Raw genomic sequence first — 4686 nt, 5'->3', positions numbered from 1 at the left:
ATGGTAATGTGCTGCATGTGCAGCAAAGCTAATGACAGAAAGAGAGTCAAAAGAAGTTAATGTCATCTCAAATGTGCAGAGTGAGCAATTTCTCATCTCTTTATTTTTAACAAAGAAAAGCAATTAAGAAGTGAGGATGCTTATGCTTTTATAGACCTTTGACAGCCTTAGCAAGGCACCATACAAAAGGAAAAATTATGCTGAGATGAAAGAGGTGAAGCAATAAATGTGAAGTTCAGCTATAACATGTAGCAATTTTAGATCCATCTATGGAGCTACTACAATGTAAATTAACTTTTCTGTCAGGCCTTATATGGAAACACATGCATAACATATTGCAATCCAGCACAACGTCAATCCAGTAAAACATACTTGTGCATCTTACCACATAGCTATGCTTTCTCAGGACCAGTCTCGCATTTTAACACACTTTCTACCCCTTTGGCATAATCTTGTGACCTGCAAGTTGGTCGAGCTGGGTTCAGTAGGGGTCCTTTAACATCTAAAATAAACACAATGAGTCTAGAGGCAAATGTTAAGTCTGTTCGAGTAGATTTAGGGTCTAAGCCTAAATACATACCTTCAATACCAAAATCTAAAAATCAACAGAAAAGCCTTAGTTAAACAATAAAATATGAGCCACCTACACTGCAAAGCCTCTGTGTGGATAAATACAACCACAGACAGTCATGGATGAGTAACCTGTTTAAAGATTTGTCCTGCTTTAACTGTGTTTTGCTTTAAGTGTGTTTTGAGTGTGTAACACTGACCTTGTATCTCTACAAAGGAGGTATTCATGCCATAGACTGTATATATAAAAGATGGACAGAGGGCTCATCATTAAATCTACTAATTTGTGAAGATGTTGTAATGTTGTAAAAGCATGTGCGGGCTTTCAGCGGCTCCGGCCGATCTGGTCGACCCCAAAGATCGATCTGGCGACGAAGATTCGCCCGCTCAACTCCGTCATTATACCTACCGCGATCTACGCTTCTGAGACGTGGAAAACATCAGCCAGAATCGCCAGAAGACTCAATGTGGCCCAGTAGCGATGGCTAAGACAGATCCTGGGGGTCTCCTGCGGGACCATGTCACCAACGAAGAAGTCGAACTGCCACACGTCCCCTCCAGGACATTGTGTGTGAGCGGTGTGTGCGTTTTGGAGGTCATGTTCTACGTCAACCCCCACAGCGACTGCCCAAGATCACCATCACATGGAACCCACCCCATGGAAGATGCAAATCTGGCCGCCCCCGTACAACATGGCGGAGGACATTCATCGATATCTTATGTGCCATAGACATTGCATGGGATGAGGCCGAAGCAGCCGCAGCCGATCGAGTATGTTGGCGGACATTTGCCGGCCAATGTGCCGAATGGCGCAGGAGGACCTAAGTCTACGTAAGTAAGTAAGTAAGTCACAGGCAGCTTGGGACCTGATGGTTGAGTAGTCATTCCTGTTAAACTTCTTTGAAGCCTGCTGGCTGGGACGCATGTGTAGTCGATCCATTGTGAAGTTTCTTGACCAGGAAACGTTTTGCACAGTCCCAAAAATAAGTCAGGCACACAGATACCTGCATGGACCCTTATGCTCACTGTCTGCATTTGTTATTTTTGTCACTCTGACCCAAAGGGTACCTGCCTGATTAATAGATACTAAAAGTATAGTCAAGACTGAAACATTAGTACCACCATGCTGTTTTGCTAAAGCAAGAAGTGATCATACTTAGAGCAGGAAGAACATCAAGGTTGATTAGGAACTGCATCTGACAGCAAGATGCATCTGACAGCAAGATGTGGAGAGTGTGGACTTCTTGGACTTAGCAACAGGCAATATTATTAAGATAATTCAGTTAAAATGCTCCAAACTCACCAACATCATAAACATGATATAGAATTTCTAGTTTCTATTACTTGAATTAGTGATGGTGACCTGAAGATGGCATTTACAGCCATGTCAGTGTGTGACACTGAAATAAGTGGCAATGCCCCTAACTTTAATCTTCAGTGTTGGGAAGGTTACTTTTAAAATGTATTCCATTACAGAATACAGAATACATGCCCCAAAATGTATTCTGTAACGTATTCCGTTACGTTACCCAGATAGCAAGGAAAAATTGAAACAATGTTGAGTCAATATCAGGCGACGTCATTGAATCAACGTTGAAGTGTGACGTTGACCTAACGTCACTCTTGCACCCTTTTTTAATGTTGAAACAACGTCAGGTTTTGATGTTGAATCAATGTTGAAACCTGACATTGAATCTGACATTGAAACAATGTCAGATTCTGATATTGAAACACTGTTGAGCTATGGTGTTGATTTTCCACCTCTTTCGCACAGTTGCTTTTTATTAAAACAACAGTTAAATCATGACTGGAAATCTACCTTTCTTTATAGGTATTTTAACCAATACTAAACTACTGCATATTTCCATCAATACTTAAACCACCTAAACACATAATTGTATTTATTCCTCAAATTGGACACCCTTTATAAAAAAACAACAACAAATGTCTCACAATGTATCATGTCAATATTAATATCCTAAAATAAGAAAGCATTGCATGTGATGTAACAGAGAAAAAAAATAAACAAAAAAGGTCAATAGACATGTTTCGTTTGCTAAATACTTTATTAAAAGACAGTTTCCTATTTACATTTATATGTTTCACACAAGTTTGTAATTTTTTACTCTGGGATGGGGATGCATGATGTGCGTCCTGCACCACCCAAACGATCTGGGGCGTATCGGAGCCATTTCTGCACTGCTTGTGCAAAGACAAACTCTGACATAGAGTTTGCCCCTAACTGCTGCGTCAGGCCATCTAGGAAAAAAATACACACACACAAACAAAAAAAGTGAATTAGAGCACATGAATAAGCTCTTGTTAACTGTCTTCAGCGGGGAGAAAGTATGTAAACTCCTAGGCTGATAAACATGAAAGTCACCAGGCATAAATCTGCAAACTGCCGCATTTGATTCCCAAAGAGCTATGAGCGGAAAAAGTGATAAGTCTTAGCATGGTGTGCCGTGTAGCCTTTAAAACAAAATAAATATGGGGTCCTCGGGCTGTACAACTACAACCCGAGGACTAAACAAGCCAAAGACCAAAGACTCCATCTCCAGATTAACCGAACATGAAAGTCTTGTTATTAAGAAAGACAAAGTAATATAGCAAAAAAACTGTAAAACTTACCACCATATATGCATTTGCAGAGCGCTGTATCTTTAAATGCCATTTTTTGCTTTGTCTGGTCCTTGGTTTTTTTCCCTGCCCAGTTGAGTACGGAGGCCAGCTCGTTTGTAATGGCATAAGCCATTACACGGCGGACTCGCACCTCCAGTGTGGTCCCTCCAATCAAGGCAAAGCGTCTCACCTATAGACACATTTTAAGAGATGGAATTAGCGTGTCTCATGTCTTAAATGTGTATGCAAGTGCTTGTGTGTTTAATCAACAGGCCGTTGTTATGTATTTAAATCACATCTGACAGCTATTACACTTTACAGTTACAAAGTGTACATAACCTTTATATACTTACCATTGCCTTATTTGCCTCTTATGATTGAAAAGCTGCCTCTGCATTGTTTAGCTCCTCAATGTTGTGCAAGGGCAAATCCAGAGGCAGTACCCCAGCATCTACCGATTCATTGCAGCAGGGATGGCGGATGGCTCTGACCTCCTCGCAGAGTTCGTTAACAGCTGTCGTCAGGTCTGACAGCATAGCTAATATCTTTTGTAAGGTCGCATCTGTTTAAAAAAACAATTCCAGAAAGATTAATGGCTTAAGCAGTGAGAGGCGAAAAACTAATAAATAAATAATAAAACGCAGTTTACGTGTGGACAAAAGGTGCAAACGCAAGGTAGGTGAGCGTGCAACGTAAAGTTAGGTGAGCGTGCAACGTAAAGTTAGGTGAGCGTGCAACGTAAAGTTAGGTGAGCGTGCAACGTAAAGTTTGAATTGAGTGCGAATCGAAGCGGGTGCTCTCCAATCATTAAAAGTAACAAAGTCATTGAACACATTTATACAGTTACCTTTACGTTTATCAATCATATATCACAGATTTACAATTTTTTGTAGTACTATGCTAAAAAGCAACTACAGAGCGAAAGTCTGGGTCAAGCGCTGAGGCCACGGCAAGAACAAAGGAACCCTCGAAGCGTTAAAGCTAGCTTTGTAAGGGAATATAACGGAAAAGTATGAAACGAAAATGTTTTCTTTGTTGACTTTGTTCGCAGTGCAATTTATTTGTTGCCGGATTGTAAGATGAAAGTAGACACAATTTCGGGCTCCCACATTTTGTCCGAAACTTTACATTAACAAGTTTGTTTGTTTTTTACTGTTATTCAAATGCAACCGTGGAAATAACGAATAGAACAAAAGTCATTCATTCTTACCTTATATTAATCGTGGTGCAGGCCAGTGCAGTGCATGAACTGATGCCTTCTCCGGTCAATTCCGCTGAGAGTAAATCTAATGTCCCGCTCTACTGTACAAGACAATGGTTACCTGAAGGGATGTACCACTGTGAGAGGGGGGGCTATGGAATAGTCCAAGTGGTAGCAGCTTTAATTTCCCGCGAAACCATAAATCAATGGTTTTTCAACGTGATTGTTGTCACCTTGTCAACTATAAATAGATCGACAATCAACGATGACAGAACAACAGTGAATCAATGTTA

The 4686-nt window shown here is 40.6% G+C and overlaps 1 long non-coding RNA gene across 2 annotated transcripts; it reads right to left on the bottom strand.

The window, feature by feature from the left end:
- Positions 1 to 2517: 2517 nt before the first annotated feature.
- LOC146491030 (uncharacterized) lies at positions 2518 to 3704 on the bottom strand. 2 transcript variants are annotated; one of them, XR_014872175.1, is made up of 3 exons: positions 3546 to 3704; positions 3202 to 3382; positions 2518 to 2829 (listed from the first exon to the last, which is right to left on the bottom strand). It is a non-coding gene; the product is annotated as an uncharacterized LOC146491030 (long non-coding RNA). The 2 variants fall into 2 exon arrangements; XR_014872174.1 differs by having other exon boundaries at positions 2518 to 3382; positions 3546 to 3702.
- Between the last annotated feature and the right edge of the window lie 982 nt (positions 3705 to 4686).

Source organism: Neolamprologus multifasciatus, chromosome 23, assembly GCF_963576455.1.
Source record: "Neolamprologus multifasciatus chromosome 23, fNeoMul1.2, whole genome shotgun sequence".
Lineage (NCBI taxonomy): Eukaryota > Metazoa > Chordata > Actinopteri > Cichliformes > Cichlidae > Neolamprologus > Neolamprologus multifasciatus.
Note: the sequence above shows the minus strand (reverse complement) of the source record. Positions and strands in the feature narration are given on the sequence as shown.